The 19241-nt window shown below is 41.8% G+C and overlaps 1 protein-coding gene and 1 long non-coding RNA gene across 9 annotated transcripts in view; one reads left to right on the plus strand and one right to left on the minus strand.

Moving 5' to 3' along the window:
• PDZRN3 (PDZ domain containing ring finger 3) overlaps positions 1-19241 on the plus strand; it is a 129612-nt gene that overhangs the window by 53570 nt on the left and 56801 nt on the right. The gene's annotated exons all lie outside the window — the stretch shown is intronic.
• The window catches only part of LOC106019007 (uncharacterized), a 133621-nt gene continuing 115176 nt past the window's right edge, over positions 797-19241 (minus strand). For 4 of the 7 annotated variants that reach the window (XR_011812484.1, XR_001193487.5, XR_011812483.1 and 1 more), the window contains 3 exons: positions 15020-17930; positions 11197-14919; positions 3156-9033 (listed from right to left, as the gene is read on the minus strand). This is a non-coding gene — a long non-coding RNA (uncharacterized lncRNA). Of the gene's footprint in view, positions 1485-3155; positions 9034-11196; positions 14920-15019; positions 17931-19241 lie in introns of those variants that run through there. The other 3 variants (XR_011812486.1, XR_011812482.1, XR_011812485.1) reach the window with 3 other exon arrangements.

The raw sequence follows: 19241 nt of genomic DNA on the forward strand, positions 1-19241 counted from the left end.
ATAGTTAAACAGTAACAGTGAGAGTGTTCATAGTACCAAGACTGGTGGCAAAACCGCCCGTACAAACAAGCCATTCATGAGAGCAGGGAGCTCGCGAACAGTCTGAGCTTTTTCTCAACATTGCAGTGTGGGGCAGGACTACCAAGGATATGTCAGCCCAGCTCTGCAGTCCAGCTGGAATAAATTCTAAAATGAAAGGTCTCAAGATAGCGAGTAAGACCATTCGTGTTTTGAAGGTTACAGAGAATAAGATCGGTCTCGGCATGAACGCCCGCAGTGTGGTGAAGTCACCGCGGTGCCCTGGCAGCCGTCCTCTGCAGGAGGTTAAAAACCAGAGAATCCCCAGCACCGGTGGTGGTTGGCATGGCTGCACTGGGACATTAAGTGGTACTTTATTAGCAGGAGCTTCTCCTTCTTAACTGGTTAGAGGAGGGAGCTGACAAAAAAATCTAATGAGAATTATTAAGTCTGATTGTCGTGCGTGAGCTGATCTTCTTCCACTCCATCCATTTCCCCTGCATTGGTCAAAAAAAAAAAAAACAGAAGGCTACTGAATGCTTTGCTAAGCTACCACTTCACAGCACAATCAAATCAGCAATGGTGTATTTATTACAGGAAGACTGCTTCAGTTCAGGTGGCTTGGGGAATAGCATCTCATCCACTGATGCCCTTCCACCTTTCTCTGCCCATCTGAGCATCCCTTCCATGCTGCTTGGTATCTGGTGTTGTTGCTCTACACTACTAGTTTATAGGCAGTGCTGATAAACAGGTTTACAAACTTCCAGATAATCCTTTACATGCACCTTTCTGGCTGTTGAGCCACTCATTACAATAATTTATTGGAAGACTTTGGGTATCTCACACAGCGTTTGTATTCTGTGTCAATTAAATACCAGGCTGCGTGATTACTCGTGGACATATGACCATGTGCCGAACACAACAGCCTTCCCAAATGCCTGCAACTTTGCCAGATTGTTTGTGCTGACACAAAAGAGAAACTTTTGACAAACGGACCACAGCACCCCAAAAGCAGGGTTAGAAAAAGTCACTGCTGTTTGTTGGGAAAGGAGAAGATGGTTCAGAGACAGTTTGCGAACCAGATGTTGCACTAAGTGCAGCTCCATTTATTTATTATGTTATTGGGTATTCTGATATAGCAATCGTTCAGCCCGGCACACGGGGTGTGTTCCCACAGGGTGACTGAGCGGTGACAAGGGCTGGGAGCCTGTGAGCAGCGCCCAGCTCTCCGGTTCCAGCTGTCCTGCGTATCCTCGAGAGGCAAGTGCAGGTGAAGGAAGCAAAGAAACCCCAGAGCCCAGCCAAAGGGCCAGCTCCTGAAGGAGCCTGGTGTCACCAGCTCCTCCAGCTGTCCCTGCAGCACGGAAGCAACTGAAGAGGCTGAAATCTCTGCTTGTTCATGCACCGCACTGTGAAGAAATGCTCCTTTTTACAGCAGTGATGGTAGCACAGAATAAATGTCCTACCTGGGGCGTGACAAACAAAGCAGTAGAGATTTAATAATGCAGTGCTGTGTGCACGGGAAAATCTTAGCTAGAACCCCCTTGCTTTTTGGCTCCCGTAAATATTCTCCAACACTTTCCCTTTGGAGAGGCATTTTGCACAGCTGAAGTCTGCTCAAAACAGGTGGTCAGGGTTGTTTTGGTGTTTGTTTGGGGGAGCTTTACAGCAGAACTACAGCTGCCGTGTTTTAGTTTTCAACACATTCAGAAAATAGAAACAAGTAGTCTTCTTTGTAGAGCTACAGACAGACACAATAAGCCAAGTTTTAAGGCTGCTTCAGTGTTTGTGTAGTTCTCACCAAGGGAAATTTTTCTTGTATGAGCAGTGAGATTTTTCTGATTGCTTTTTGTGCTCGGATCGCAGCTTTGAAAGCTGTTGACACACATGCACAACAGACTTTGCCTTTTATTTTTTTCTGCTCAATTGAAAGCAGCTTTTCTTCCCTTAGATTTATGATATCTTGTTTTCCTGAGTATTAAAATACTTTGAGAAAAGACAGAAAAATATATTAATTTTCCATGGCCAATATATTTTAGTAGAAAATTGGTGAATGCTTATGTTAAACCTAAACAATGAAAGCTGTTATGACACAGAACTACAGCGTTAGCAAGCCAGCTTCACAACAGATAGCTAGGCAAGAGAAACATGGAAACAGCTCCCAAACCTGAGAAAATTACCTGTAAAAGATTAACCTAACTTCTAAGCATATGCACCAGGATACACACAGGATTTGTTTATGATGACCTTTAAGGGATCTGTGTTATGATTCGGAAATGAGACCGAGCTGCATCTTCTGTCCCTGTAAATGCAACAGACCCCAAAGTCTGCAGGGGAGTTGGAGAGCCCTCATCGTGTAGGGGCCGACAGAATTATCTGGCCCCCCAGGGCACCGGCCCCTCTTCAGAGATGCGCCCGAGTGCAACCGCGAGCACCTGTGCTGGGTTTTCTGAGGTGCACGGTTTGTGCTTTTAGTGTGGAGTTTGCCAAAAATGGAACAAAATACTCAGGTTTCTGATCACAGGTAGCTCAGTATGTTCAAGAATGTTGTTTTATCAGCAGGTCAGTAATGCTGTGTTTGTTCGTTACATGATTTAGGAATAAATTTAGTGGCCTTCATAAGAATTCCCTGTTTTCAAATATGCCAAGGTAGATAGTCACAGTATAGCAGAAAGTTCAGGTCTTCACTCGGCTCAGGACTGATTTGCAACAATTAAATTTTTATTCCTAAAATTAGGAAATTCTTCCCAATTCAGGGCATGGCTCCAGGGCTCTTCATCACAAAAGTAAGCTCTACCAATGTAGCAAAAATTGATAGTTACAATTTGTGCAGTTTCTTGGGAAAAAGCCTGAGGATTTGTATATAATTTGCATTTTGCCCCTTGGCTTTCACATAATTAGGGACATCTCTAGGTTTGTTTTTCAAACTGAGGCCATTAGGGGAGTGCCAGTGAATTCCTGTATGAGCCTACAGGGCTGCGTCTGCCAAGGTGCAAGGCTTTTCCTGGGAAAGGAAACAAAGCCTTCATTTTAGTTAACTTAATAGTGAGCCATTTAGAAAAGATGGGGGAATGTGCTAACAAAGAACAAATATAACAGAAACTGAGATATTTCATTTGTATATCCGATAGAATTATCTTCTTGGGTTTTAAGCTTTTAAAACTTAAGATGTTCTTGGAGGGGAAGTCGAGTTCTCATTTTAGGGAAAAAAATCAAGATGACTAAGATTGCATGTATTTAATTTAGCTCCACCAATGTTTATAGCACTGGACACACAGTGTTTTACTGCAGTAAGATGAATATTTATTAACAATTCAAAATGATCTGTTCCAAAATGTACAATGCACTCACAGTGATGTTTTACCACAGAAGTCCAGGTGTTTCCTGTCCCAGTTTGGAAAGGCTGCGAGCTTCTGATAGGTTTACTGAGCAACGCTGTTGTAAGCTTAATGTGCAGCAAAATAATACTTTACTCTGTCTCATCCCTGGAAATGCAAATGGTTAGAATATTTAAATGCTGGTATTGCCCAATCTAGTGTGGAGGATGGACTTCAGAAAATTTATTTAATATGCACAAGGAACAGCCACTGCGCTTTATTTCAACATCTCTGCTGTATTTATGTAAAGAGTTTCACTAACATGGAATGGAAAAGTGAAGAACTCAGTGGAAATCGAGTTTTTCAGCCTTGTACCTCCATCAACATGTATGCTTACATTATAACAATTGCTTACATTTATGTCGATGGTAATTCCACAGACCTGGGGCTTTGTTCTTTTTTGTGCTGTCCATCAGGGCGTACTGGACTGTTCAGTTGCTTGCATTTCAGCAAAGTATTCCTCCACTATTAAGGCAACCTGCCTGGGCTGTAAAATACTCACTTCCCACGTAGCCACAAAGAATTTTAGCTATGACTGTACTTGTAGGAGATTGCAGCTACACACTTCTTACCCAGAGAACTGCAATTGCAATTCATGGATTCCTGGCAGCAGAGGTGAGCTAAACAGGCCATGCCCGTACACTGTGGTCCTGTTGCCAGCCCAGCACCGGGCCCCTCTGCCCTCACAAGCAGCTTTCCTTTTCCTTCCAGGAGAATCCGGGAGGCAGGGACAGAAACACGCACTGAGATGATCCACATGCTGGCCTGACGTTCAGCAGCCGGAGCATCCACGCTCCGGGAGCAAAAAGCTCCCAAGGCCAACAGTTGTCATGTAGCTGTCATTAAGGGGTTGGAAACTTCGTTTTTTGCAGTGATTCTAATCTTAACAGAATTCTACTTACATCTGAAACCTGTCATTATAGAGCTTGAACTCTGGAGTGTAGTGTGCCAGCATTTCCTCATTACCAGTGTCTGTGTCCAAGCCACTGAACACATATCCAACGATAAGCAAACTGACCTACTTTTCCATGCTTCCCAGATGGAAAGCTTTACCTTAGGATTATAAGTGCGTGCCGTGTTTAGAAAGCATGCTCCCCTGTCTGTTGGTTTACTGAGAGGAAATTAGGTTTTTGTTTATTTCTGTTTACCACAGATAGGCTAGTAAATCTCTCAGTCTGTAGATTTTCTAAGGAACTCAGAGCTGTACTTCTGTCAACAGTTGTACTTCTGTGTGATCACCACATCACAACAAGGAGACGATTTCAAGAGCATTCAGTCGCTTACAAAGTCAGTTTCTTTTGAAGGGCTAACCTTGATGATAGCTGTCTGAAAATGTTCGTTGGGATGACTAGGTAAAGGCAATGGAAAGTGGTCTCCTTAAGGGTGCTTCCCTGGGAGACGAACATCAGCAGGGAAACTGTTGAGAGACATTGGCCATCAGTCTACATTTGTTCTAATAAGAAGAAATTAAAAGAACATCAACAATCTGCCTTCATCGACTCGGCTCTTTACTGGGGTCAGGGCACCATGGCCTCAGCCAGCAGGCAGGTCCTCCAGAGGAGCGCCCTGCTGTCACCTCTGCCTTTCTGAGCAGACATCCACCAGCACTGAGCATTTGTCTTGTGGTATAAAGGCCAGGCCTGCTCCCTTTTTTCACATACTCCCGACAAGGCTTTACAATTTAACCTGTTTTAACGCCACCAAAACTCACTGAAAACTACCAGAATGTCTACACACCACTAAATGATTTACCTCTTACGTTCTGGTACAATCTGGTGCCTCCAGACAGTCACACACACAGGCTGATGGAGAGCACGGGCCCGAGGACATCGCTCCGTGAGGCGAGGACACGCTCCTGACAGGATGGCAGCAGAGGGGCCGGGCGTTTCTTCAGGTTGCTATCGCTTTCTCAGAAGGACCAAATATAAGTGCTTCTTGAAAAGCAGCATGAAGATGCCTTTCAAAGACACATGACCAGCCGAGGGAAACCAATTAGTGCCAATTAAGCTGGCTCTGTTCGGCAAGCCTTTATGAATGCTTTGATGGAAGTCAGGAGACGCTTCCGTCTTCCATGGCTGTCCTGTGACTGCAGTGCCGCCTGTTCCAGCCAGTTCCTCTTAAGCCCTACGGCAGGAGCACCCCAGAGTCCTGTTTTCTCCCTTCTGCTTCAAAAACCAGCAGTCTACATGGTGCTGTGAAGGTAGAGCTGAACCGTAAAAAACACCATGTGAGTAGGAGGGAACAAAAAGCTTGGACAAAATCCTCAGCCAGGAAGTGAAGATGTTATTAGAAAGCTCAGTTTCAAAAATACAAAACAAACAAGTACAGTGTGGCATCAGTCGGCAGGGCTATGATAACTTCAAATCCCAATTCTAAAAAGTGTATTAAATGTTATTGTTAATACCATTTCTAGCCTAAAGATGCCTTCTCTCGCGCTCCCCTCAATATTCATAGCAGTGCACCAAGTGCTCCCTGTGCAGTTGGCAGAAGAAAACATGGAAGATTTCTTCTGGAAGACTTTTTGGCACTGCAAGAGCTGAGTTTTCTTCCAGCGGGGCTGGCGGCTGAAGGCCGCGGCTCGGAAGCCATCTAGTGGCCTCCTCTCCTCGGGCATAAGCACGCCCTGCGGGTACGCCACGATTTCAGTCTAGATGTGGCTCACAGAAGAAAGCAAAGGGACCCCTAACGCGCCAAGTCAACTCTTTGGTTGCCTGGAAGCCTCCATTTGTATAAATGTGGTTTTCTTTGGTTATTTTGATTATTGGCATGTGTCAGTGCTCACAGAATTTGATGTTTATTTTGCTTAGTAATTAGCACACTGAATGAGAATATTAATCAAAGACTAGAGAATAGTGAAACAGAAGATGCTTTCTGCTTAGGTTTGTGTGGTGTTTGGATAGGTGCAGCAGGAAGGAGAAGTAGGGCATATCTCAGCCTAACAACTTGTCTCTCATTTATTGCTGTTCCAATCTAAAAGATGTGCTTTGAGGGTAGGAGGCAACATGTGAAGTTGAACATGCTGGAGTTTTCCTAATTTCTACCAGCTCTCCCCTCTTACTTCTTCTTTTTCAGTCATTGTAGTCCTGAATTTGTTGTTCCTTCTTCAGTTAGGAATAGTGGATATTGGGAGCAGTATTATATACAGCATACTCCTCTTTATATCAAGGAATATATATCTGTCTGAAGAGTTTCTATTCAGGAACTGATATGCATTAAAAGGTGTTTGCTACAGCTGCCTATTTTCACTCCCAACACAATGATCTGCTTTTGAATGATAGACAGGGAGGCAATCATTACACTTTAGTTTCCAAAGTGAGCATAAAACAGTTAGACGGTGCCCAGCTGGGGCTCTAGTCCTGTCCAGCCTTCTCTACTTCGTCCTCAAGCATCCTTACATCCAGCCGATACCTCGCAGGAGGAGGCCTGGTGTGCTGCCTTACACAGCAAATGGCCTCTGGAAACCACCGGACCTTGAGGTGTGAGGTGCGCAATGCCCTTCAGCCGATTAAACCATTTTTCTTCACATTGAAGTCCTTTTTGCTACAGGATTTTCCTAAATCCTTTGTTTCCCTCCACCACAAGAGCCCAGCCTTCCCTCATGTCACTGGGACCAGGCACCACTAGGCTGAGCCACTCCTGCCCTCCTGTCCCCACCACCTTCCATGTGGCGGTGGCCTCAGGCCGCCCTCATCCTGCTCTTGGGAACAAAACCCCTCATTACTTCAGGGGCTTGCCGATTGTTTCTTTCAATTTGGAACACTGGAAATGAGAACACCTATTTTTCTGTTTTTGCTGACTGCAGCTCTTTTTGGCCTGGGCACCCTGGGGAAGCGGGATGTAGTCATCCAATCTCGTAACGACGTGGGCCCTAATGAGTAACACATTTGTACTTTCCATTCTCAGTCTGAGAAAAAGGCCTATAAATAAAGCGTATTTGCCCTCAGATCAAGAAAACCTTTTTCTTACATAATGCCATTAAATTTTAAATTAGATGTACAGGCAATTACTGGTGAAAATGTTAAATACTGTATAACCTATGAATATGACCTAATTTAATATAATTTTATAAATGCTTGAATTCAATTAAATAAAAACTTTTGTATAACATTTAAATTGTTTGCTTAGTTCTCCCCAGAGCTCACAGTAGGTTACTGTGAGCCAAACAGCATTACAGCATTTGTTTAAAATGCCAAAAGGCTTAGGATAGATCCCATACACTTCTAGCTGAATCCCTAGTCACTGAACAGCAATTTCTGGGCAGAAGCTGCTGTATTAAATAATTGCTAGCTAATAAATATATTTTAGACACATTATAAACCTGGATGTTAAACCTGCTAGAGTAAATGAAATGTTTATTGCAGAAAAAGATACAATTTGCTGTTTTGACCTAGGTGCGTTGTCATGGAAACCAAAATCTTTCTTGTGCAATAAAAAATCTGCTTGTCATCTGATTTGAGCCAGTTATTTGCACAGGTGGTTTTCTTAGCAGACAAGTACTTAGTAAAAACAAATCTATTCTTTCTCAATAGTTCCATTATGTGTTCCCACAACAATGTGTTTCATTTCACTGGCTTTGTAATTAATGGTCCATTATCAACTAATTAAATCACATTTAGATTTTATATGAGTTCGTCTGTTACACAACACTTGCTCACCAATCCTATTTCCTGGGTGTGTTAACCTTGGAAGAGTTTTAATTAATGGTGAGAATGCAGTACTGTAGGTTGCACAGTTCTTCAGACAGACTAAAGTAATGACAAATGGGGACACATAAATATATCCAACAATTTAATACCAATTTCCTTAAATGAAATAAAGCAGCAGTAGGAGTAACTGAAATCAGATTTTCAATCTGTACGTAAAACTGTTGTAAAATATCAAGTTCATATGGTTGCAGACAATGGAAACTGAAATGTGAACTATGCTAACAGTTCCAAAATGTCATCCAAAAGAAAATTTAACTTAATAAACAACATCTTTGCTGTTAGGCTTGCTCCAGACCTCACTGAGATCAGTGAAAAGATGTTCATTAACTGTTTTTTGGATCAAACCCTTGATTTGTGGTCCTTAGGGCAGAGGTTGCCTCTGTCTGTGACAGCACACCACACAGTAGAGCTGGTTTCTAATCCTGCTTTGGCTTTTCTACAGTATCATAAAAACAAGTAGTAGTAGTAGAAGGGAGTTGGAAGTGGCTATTAAGACAAAAGAAAGGACTTTTGTTCATTTGCTCTGTTTTCTACAGGAATGTTAAGCAAGACTAGGAGGGCACGGTGAAGGAGTTTTTGAAGCAATCCCCATATGATTTCCTTGGCATCTTACAAACTACTTGTACTTGAGACTACTGACATCCATAATCAACTGGAGCCAAGGGGACACTGTTTTTTCACTTTTTTCTTAGGTTAGTGGATAGCAGTGTCACCTCCACACAGATTTATCAAGACTGGAAGGGTATTGGCAGTTCCTACCTCAGGCTTCTCAGTGCTCAGTGGCGAAATGTCAGAAGCTCTCCACAAGGTGGGCTGGGGACAGTCCTGAGCACGACGTTACAGCTCAGCAGCCCAGGCTATGCAAAGTGCTGCCCCGTGGTACCATTCACTTCAAAAGGTTTCAAAAGCCCTAAAGAAAGAAATTCTGAATCCTATTTGGAGGGGAGAGAAAGGGTTAAATGTGAAATTTCCCATTCGAAGCCACTGGCTCTTGAGCTGCTTTTCCAGGCAGTTTTGAGCATCTGCTACAAATAACAAACTGTGCAGGATTTAAGATTTTGAGAAAATATTCTAGGTAAATAACAGGCCCTTACACATTCCTTTGCAAATGTGGCAAATAGTGTAAACAGATTTTTGAGACCGATTATACAAGTTATATGTTTAGTCTACAAACTGGATACAGTTAACTAAAGCTCCTTTGTTTCTACTTGGAAGGGATTTATCAAAGATTTAAGAAACAGGTTTTATACGTGCGATGGAATGTTAAATCACGTGCAACCTGAGTGCCTTGGAAACACAATGCTTTGGGGTACTTTAAGAAACCACCCTAGTTAAAAAAGCATTTTATATGTTCTTACACTATTTGTCAGTGAATTTTGCACACTTGTAGAGAAAAACAGTATATCTATTCAGCAATATATTTAGAAATGTATTTATCAATGAAAAAATGAACTTTTCTCTCATTATTATACTTACTGTATGTATTTCGCTAGATGGCACTAGAGTACTATAAACATTGGAAGAACATGTAATTCAGTTACTGCATGTGAGTGTTTATACTTCAGTTTACTTTTATAATACATATTAGGTGCAACGGTGATAAGTATTAGCATAAAGCAAGCCAATGTTGAGATATAAACTCATACACACTGGTTTTCTCTCTCCCACACATGGACACAAACACGTACACACTGCACAGAGAAGGTCAAAGGCTGAAACGCAGTGGAGAGACTTGAGGGGAACTGTAGTGGAGGAAGCATTTCAGTTCACAAAAGAAAACAAGAGAAGAAGCATCTATAAAGAATGAAAGGAGCAGCAAAAGAACAGATTTCAAAAGTTTTGAGAGGAGACTGTGCCCAAAACTAGAACAACAGCTTCAATGCATTAAAAATACCAGTAAACTGGGAAAGGCTTTTTATAGAACTGAAATTCTACAAAAGGCTTAGGAAAGAAGAAAGACCTTCCAGATTGAATTTGAGGGTAGATAAGAGATACTCTAGGGATATTATATTTCCTTGTTTTGGAGAAAGAAAATGTTCTGTCCATAATCTTACGAATTTCCTGAAGATTAGTGAATAGCTAACTAGGGCCCAGACTTCATCTGCTGTTGGCTTTTGTGGCTCCTCTGACTTAAGTGAAGTCTCTCTGACTTAAAACATATGAAGATCAGAGCTCTGTATATTTGAAGCATTTATCAAGCAAGCAAATGACATCTTCTATTGAAAGTTTGTTGTGGTTTTTTGTTTGTTTGTTTTTAGTTTTTGGTTTTGGGGTTTTATCCAAAGAATAGTATTAAATTATGTGCAAAGTTTAGGATCTGGTATTTTCTCTAAATTGTATTAACAATATGTTTTTTGTGGGAGTATGCGGATGTTCTAGTTGTTACTTGCATTTTTTCTTTAATTGATCTCATCCAGACTAATGCATTGTAGTTAAAGTAGTAATTTGGTAATCCTATGGTTCCACACACATGAGGCTAAAAGTATAAACTGCGTACTCTGACAGATGCGATTTGGCAGATTTAGCTGCAGTGGCTTAAGACGTGACCACCCCCAGCTGTTCACCTAACACCACTGCCTTCCAGCATCATCGTCCCCTGGAAGGGGTGACAGAACGGGACATGTGTCAGCACTTCCAGTGCCCCAGTTCACAGCCTGGCATTTCAGCCTAAAGCATCGGTGAGGGTGGTGTGAAACACAGGCGTGAACTGGACCAAGGTACAGACACTGCTACGACAGCAGTGATCATCATCAACACAGAGCAGGCAGCTGGGGGCAGGAGCTGCCACAGCTGCATCTGCCAGAGCTCAACACTGGGAGCCAAACGCATCAGCAGACCTACAAATCTACATGCTTAAATCCAGCCCTGTTAATAAAACCCTTGAGCACCTTCTCAACTGCACTGACATCTCAGAGCTAAACTAAAGCCTGTTAAAAATTCACCAGCTAACATTTGGTCAGTTCTGAATTAGAAGCTAAAATAATTTTCTTCTATTTTATTATTGAAATTATTTATAATTCTATAGCTTTTGACATTATTGCAGTATGTCACATTCTGTGGTGCAGTAGTATTAATTTACAGTGGTAAAGACCTACCTCGTGAGGGCATGCATCCTTTTGCACTGACAAGAAAGTGTCGGTAGGGTGGGCTGTAGATGACTCTGAAGCATAATCTTCCTATTCTTAGAAAAATATCACTTACTGAACACTTCCGAGCTGGTAATCATGTTTTTCCTGTTGATTCAGTGAAAAAGTGTTAATTTGACATTCAGGTTTAATTGTATGATGCGTGCTTTTAGCCTTTTAACTTACCAACTGTAAGTCTCAGAGTAAAGAACAACTTTTATCAAAATTATAACTACTGAATACAAATATTCAATTTATGTCACACGACTGTCACACGACTCTTGATTTCAGTACTGTTAGGGTTCAGAGGGAAGTGAAAATTTTCTCAAATTCCACAAATCTGGGCCCAATAGTATCGTGTTTGTCTCCAGTCGCAATTCCCAGCAGGTCCTGAAACGTGTGAAGGGTTGGTGCCATCAAACGCCCTGATCTCAGGAGAAAATGCAGCATGAATTCTGTGTGGTTCAGGTTGTTCAGTTTAATCTGGCTTTCCTTCAGCTGCTGGTGCTCCTCACAGAGCCGCGCGGCGCCTGGGCCTAGCGCTGCGGGCTCCTCACTACAGCAAAGCTGGCGTGATAAAATCTGTTTCAAGCCTAAGTTGGATATTAGCCCACTTCAGACAAGAGCCCAGTGTAGCTTTGCAGATGTGACTGAAGTGGCTCAGTGGTTTGGGCTGCCTCGGGAGCGGGTTCAGTCAGCCGGTGAGCCACGGACGTCCATCGGTGGCGCGGTGCCGTGGTGTGAGCCGGGGGCAGCTCCCACAGCGCTCCCAGTCGCATTAATTGGGGTCCTGTGGAAGTCAAAAGGAGCTCGGTCGCTGCTGTCACAGGGAGCAGTGCTAGTTAGGCAGAAAGCACTTCTGTGCTGCCATCACCTTCCTGCGTGTGACATACAATTACTTCAAGGTGAGAAGGAGCTCCTGTAATGGAGGTATTTGAATACTAAGCCTCATTGATTGGGGCTGTTAACAGAGCTGTAACCCCGGGCAGCGTGGCCTGTGCTTCATGGCACGTCAGGCGTGTCTGCCATTCCCCTCACAGTGATACGTACACTGTTATTTCTTAAAATGTTGCTGAAATATCCAAAAACAGCTGAGACAGTTGTGTTTCTTTAAAAATATTGTAATAAAATTTGTTGTTAGAGTTTATTGCTGTGCACCCATGAATATTTACATAATTCTATTGGCTTCCTCACTGGCCATAACATATTCAAAAGCAGTCCGATGCTTGAAACTGTTAGTAAATAGCAAAAGTTTTGTGGTTTCCATGTTTTAGTAACAGTGTGCTTATTTAAGTGTTCTTCTGTAGTCAGCTGCCTATTTCTGAATGATCATTCTGGAGGTTGTCTCTCCTGACAGATACATAAAAATGTATCTGACCCACTTGTTACGTATTGGATTTTTCTTAATAATCTCATTAAAAAGTATGCAGTGAACACAAAACCATAATTTACCTGGTGTTGTAGTTTCATTAGACATCAAAAGGGTGCTTGATGGAGTAGAATAATCCTATTCTGCATCCTTCATTGAATGTCTTTCAGAATAAGTTTATTCATTTAATTAGAAGGCATCTCTGAGTGAAGACTGAGCTGGTTTTACTAGTCTGACCAAATTTGCATTTGTTATCCAAAGCACTCTCTATTTCACTGTACTTACGATAAGTGTATTAGAACACATGCTGGAAAATATCTCCCCAAATTGGTACTTATTTTCAAAATTGTGTTAGTACTAATTCAAAAGTGAAGGAACAGAGGAGCTCCGTTACATTTTAAAGTGGAATTTTCCCTTCAAATCTGTGGATTAGTCATGGCAAACAATGAAATGTTTAACTCAACATTAAATGGGATTATTAAATATCTTTTCAAAGTGGAAAATCACATGCATTATTCTATTCCCAGTACAAAAGGACAGTGAATTAGTTTCTCTCTTCATTCTGTATAAAACAATGAATAATACCATGGGCATACTTCAGCCTCAGAGGACTTTGCTGATTCACATACACTGAAAAATATCTGGATCATTTCAACATGAAGGTGACATTCTCTGTGATTAAAACCTGCTATTGTTACGATGATGGTGAGACTTGTAGTACTTGGGTTGTTGCAAACTGGGATATTGTAGCTAAGGCACATTTTAACTCCCCATCATAGTCCTGTAAGCAGACAAACATAGTTTTGGAAAGATGCTGTGCATAGTCCTTTACAACTCAGCAGCCATAATAGACAGTTGGAAGTGCAAGGCTATTTCATTTCCATTTTTCTCTTTTATGTGTCTGGCTTTTGGGAGTGTGACCTTTCTCACATCTCTAGATCGATAACGTCTGTAACCATTAATTCTAGGAAAACCAGGACCTGCTTGTAACACTAGAGATTAGGATATATCAGATGGTCAAGTCTCTCCCTGCTCAAGAATGGATAGGTGGCTAACTAGGCTGTTCTCTTCTTAATCAATGCCATCGGCTTCCCAGGAAAAGGGATGCTTGCAGGCCAGAGAAGTGCAAAGACAGATAGCTCTTCAGTATCCAAAACAGCAAGAAGGGAATGAAGCTGGAAAACCTAGCCCAAAAAGTAATGTATCACCTTAAAGCAAATGTTTTCTTCCGTAATATATGACTCTCTTACGCCTGCAGGTTAGGTGCAAGTTTATTTCATGCACGGTATCAAATAAATTGTAGGTATTTTCTAAAATTAGATGTCTTTCCTCATGTCAGTAATAGTCATAATGAGCATCAATAGCTAGCAAAAACATCACTGAGCTCCAAATTTATGGTATTCAGAATTCTTCCTGCTAAGTAAGCACAAGAAGCTCTCAGCCAACTGTGTAAACTTCTTTTTAAGGAGAAAAAAAAAAAATCAGATGGAAATTATGTCAGCCTAACAGGAACCATTGTCTTTGTACAGGCACGTGAAAGGATCTCTGGAAGCAGGGCTGTTAGTTAATGAGATCATTTGAATAGTCTTTGTAAGTGGCTGGCAATCCCACGAGGCCGAGGGAAGTACTAGTCTTTCACCTTTTGGCCCATTTCACATTGAGCAATGACAAGGTTGCCTGAAATTTATTCTGTAGAGACTGCTTTAGAGAAAACGAAGTGAAAGGCATTTACGAGGTTTTCTCACTACCTCTCATTTGTTAAGGAGTACCCCTCTGGAAAATCTTTCCTTTGCCCACAGCTGGAGTCCCTGCAGTCCACACAGGGCACTGCATTTATTCTTTCAATGCAGAACGCCTGTTTACTTTGCTTCAAAATTGTTTCAAATCTCTGGGCATTTTTGTACTGAACTATTCTTGACCAGGCAAGTATGATGAAGTGCACCAAGTCTGCTGTGAGTGAGTTAACAGATTCATTATGGGCTGGAACACAGGAGGGCTCAGAAGTAACAAGTGATGTTGCTTTTGGCTTTTTTTGGGAGGGAGATGCTGGTGAACAGGGCAAGACAGCAAAGGTAGCCAGTTGTGTCCAGGTGCTTGATTCTTTTCTTACTGTAATTACTACTTGGAGGCAGGTTAGTATTTGAAATAACCTGATGCTTTTGTTACACAAATCCATATTAACCCAACGGAATGACCACATAGTTTGAGGGGATAACTTACACACCAGGGAGGCACAAACCCAGTGGCTGAGGCACGTCCCTCTGGGAGGAGCTCCCAGCAGTCAGTGACAAGTCAGTGCTCATCCCGAACACACCAGCACGGTTCTGCAGAAAGGAATTCAACAGAGAAAAAGAGTTGAGTCTGTATACAAAACATTTTGAACATGGGAGATGCTGCTGAGCATTTTCAGCTAGTTCTTATTACCTTCCCAAAATTGTATCTTTTCATGGGATGAAATAAAGTTTAATGAATTGATCTTGTTCGTAATTTTTCAAGGCAGGAAATAAATCTTCCAGTTGCTTCCAATCACCTCTTGTCCTGCCACTAGACTGTGTCCTGGCTGTTCTGTAATCTTCTTTTCATGTTTGTTAGACGATTCGTCTCACTTAGCTTGTGTCCAATCCCTGCTTAAGGCTGTGGCAAATAAAACAAGAGTAGATACAAAGTCATGCCAAAAACTTGAGCTAGGAACAGGTTTCGGGTTGAGTCAGCATGTGTCGGGGTTCAGCAAGCTGGTGTTTTTCTGGGGTGGCTGCCATCCTGTGCCTCAGCAGCTAAGCATTTGCTTTTCAGACAGTGCAGGTGTAAACCCGTCTCCATTAATTCAGTGGCAAAATTCCCATCACCTGCAAGGAGACCAGGGTGCCTTCTCGAGTCTCTGGGCTCACTGTGGTATTTCTTCTGTCTGGTGTGCTGTGCCAGCACTTTGTGTTTCCTTTGTTTGCTGTGGCTTACTTGATACAACAGCTATTCTATGTTAAGCCCTTTTTTTTTTTCACTTTTATGGTGCTTCCATCTACCCCTTTACTAAAAAAACAAATAAAATAACACATTAAGCATGAAGACAAAGTAGGTCTCTAGTCCCTTTTGATATGAAGTAAAACTTCAACATATAAATTGAAGGGCAGGCGCTCGGAGCCGTATCTAGAAGACACCAAGGTGAAATAAGCTTTCAGAGCGATGAGGAATGGCACAATTCCTCACGACGGCACGGTGACTCTGAGGCACAGCGGTGGTTCAAAGGGCACGAACACGTTCAATGTCGCTGTTATTCTTTCTCTGCCATGCGGGTAAAAATGAGACAAGCTGCATGCATTTCTGTCAGTGGTCATGAAGGAAGGCTGAGTGAAGAGTGTGTCTTCTGAAGCACTGATAAAAGAGCTTGTTTGATGTTTTTTCTATATGATGGCTTCCTATATTTCTATCAGTGCTATTTCTTAGCCAGATCCACTCTGTTCTTACAAACGACTTTGTTTTCTTTGTCCCTGCATGCTTGAAGTAGATGCTGATGACACATGAAAAGCAAATGTATAAGCTGATTTCATTAACAGTTAGTTTTCTTTTTCTGCATTTAATATTTCATGTTACCGTGCTGATACAAAGTACCTAAATATTTGCTGTACCAAATCACAGCCGAGTAGCTTTTGAGCTAAGCCAGTCAGTGCTGCAGCCTCGTCCCATGGCGTGGGATGTCCCCCTCTGCAGGGTGGGACTGCAGCCCCTAGGGCTATGAGATGTGCCGAGCCTGAAGCAGTTGAGCTCGTCCCAGAGTTACCCACACACAGCTACAGAGAGAAACAAACTCAAGTTTGTTTTAAATGCATTAGTTGAACTTCACTAAATGCTTGTGTCGACATTCTCATCTGGAATTAAAGCAGCCTTAATTCAGTTTCATTCACTTAGAAAATTGATTAACTGTATGGACAGAGCATTGCAAGCAATAATATTACCAGAGCTTAATGAGTGACCATTCATCAGCTGCCCCTCAATAACTTCTCGTCTGTAAGCTCCCCTTCCGCACAGTTGCAGGGTTTTGCCTTGTAATTGTTAGGGGCTGCCAGCCCACGTAGCGCCAGGCGAGCAGTCCGGCTGGCAGGCAGGGGTCTGTAAATCCCGATTGCCTTCAAATCACACCCGTCCTGCTGAAGTTGAGACAAGCCCTGACTCTGGCTTAGCCCTGTAGCGTGGTCTTCAGGAAAGAAGCTGCAGGACCTTGGGGTGTGCTCGATCTGGAGATGCAGAGGCTCTGAAGACAGCGGTGGCACATTTGGGTAGATGGCACGTAGGTGCACCTACAGGGACAGTCTAGCTTGGCAAGCAAGGTGCTGTTTTTCTGTAATTTAAAATCTCTACAAAGTTCACTACACAATGAAACAACCGTTCTTGAATTATACAATTTAACATAATTATGAGCCTTGGTGAAGGAATTAAGATGAACAAGTAACAAGCAAGCACTCTGCAGGGTTTTTCAAATCATTGTAAAGTTTGGAAAATTGGGCCCACTGTGTCTATTACCCACTTTATAACACAGTCATAACTGGCTTGTTTGGTTTGTTACACTGCTGGATACTCTCATGGATCTTAAAGCCTGGCCAATTGTTTTATTTATTGGTAATTTTGTTGAATGCCACAGTGAAATGAAATAACTGGACTTTGTTTATAGTGCCAAAATATGTTTTCCTGAAGGGCTGTTTTCAGCAGCCAGTGCAGTTAAGCAAACCCATGGTCCATGTACCACCGAGAGATTTAGGATTGGAATTGGTTATTTGCTTCCTGCATTATCACATCACTTCACATTTACAGCAAGTGAGGCACAATGGCTTTCAGATTTCACCACTTTCCTTTGCACTTACATTAAGACAGACTCCTTGTGCAGGGTTTTCTCCTCCTTGTGGTCAGACAGACTCGCCGAGATAACCACCTTCTTGGCATAAGCTTGCTGATACAAGAGCAGGTGAGGTCTTTGGGAAGGCATTGTGGGGTTTGGAGAACCATTTGAGCTGCATTAGCCTGTACAATTAAAAGATGCCCTGTCAATCTGTACATTGAACCAACTTTTCACTTCACGTGGTAGTGTCCAGCTTCAGATAAGCTGAAGAGGTCTGAATTCCAGGGATTGCTGATATCTAACGTACATGAACAAGTCTCTCTGAAGTCGCAGAATTTAAATGGTATATTGGAGCACAAGTGCTCTGTCTCTTTTTGATGCTCTTTCCCAGACTTTCTGCAAACATCACAAGTAAAGCAATTCAAGAAATGGAAGTTCTTTGATCAGTAAGATACAGCCATACAAAATCACAGCCACACATGCAACAGAGGCAATTTAGAGGAAGACCTGGAAAACAAGAACAACATAGTTAGGAGTAGCTGGCATGGCGGAAGCATAGGATATAGATGTGAAAGGCACATGAGGAGAGAAGGGGGATTATAAGCAGAGAAGCAGTAATGTAGGTTGTGGAAGAAGCAAGGACACCGGTGTTTTAATTAGATAAAACTGACAGAATTAGTTGCTTCTTATGAAAGCCACCATAGGATTCATTTTTTTTTAATTTATTCAGCTTTCCTTTCATGAACCAAAAACCTGCTTCTAGTTAGGCTGTATGAAATTTATCATTTTAAGTGAAAACATTCCAGTAAATCACCTCTTTCCAAGGCTTGCCCCTTCCCCAGAACTCACGGAACATCAAAATACAAATGAGGGGGAGAAAAATGAATCTAACAAGAAGTCTGCTAATGTGTTCATGTGTGTTGCTTTAAAATAGCCACTGTGGGGTCTTTGCCATTATCTGTGGAAGGCATATAATTGTGGAAATTTTTAAAGGTCCCATCTGGCTCCCCAATACATTTATTCTAATTGTGAAAAAGCAGGGATATTCTTGCCTCTCATTAGTATAAGCCTACTTGCCGTAGTTTCTTTCTCGTAACAACATAGGTCAAAGAGGAAGCTCCTTAATGAGAATCTTGGTAACATAAACAGGAAATATAGATCATTTTATCTTCATTTGCTACTCAAAACTTCATACTCTAAATAAAAACACTAATTTTTATTTTTATTTGTCTTTCTCTTGGGCCTTTAATCTATTAAGCAGGGCAATTATAGAATGCATTTTCATCATAAGCACTCCCATTTATGAATTAATTTACCAGCATAGGAGCCAGGAACTAAAGGACAATATAATTTTAATTCTTTGGTTTTATCTCTGGAAACAGTTGTTTTCACTTCTTCAGTCCTCAAATTAGGTGGAAAGGAAGAATTGCATTGAGTTAAAACTTAGATGATCAAAAAGAAGAGCAGGGCACTTCAAATTTCTGTCAACATGTATTTTATGCATCGTCTTCATATAGTCATGCAGAAGGCAAAATATAACAATTAGCTGCCTTTCCACTATATGCTGGGAAGGAAGAAAAAGAAATTCTGTTTCAAGATTGCTCTTTTATTTCATACATCCTCAAAACCACACATGTTTAGGAGGTGCTTATCAGTAGTGCCATGCAATTACTAAACTAGGTTATGTGGGAGAAACAGAAATAAAATCAAATAATCCCTCTTCTAGCTTACTTATGCTGCAATCCAACCTACTTTTCCTGGCTAGCAAAACCTGGCACCAGATAGAGTGAGCTGCAAAGTCAGACAAGAACCAGGGAA

The sequence above is a fragment of the Anas platyrhynchos genome, chromosome 13 (genome assembly GCF_047663525.1).
Source record: "Anas platyrhynchos isolate ZD024472 breed Pekin duck chromosome 13, IASCAAS_PekinDuck_T2T, whole genome shotgun sequence".
NCBI classification, from domain to species: Eukaryota; Metazoa; Chordata; class Aves; order Anseriformes; family Anatidae; genus Anas; species Anas platyrhynchos.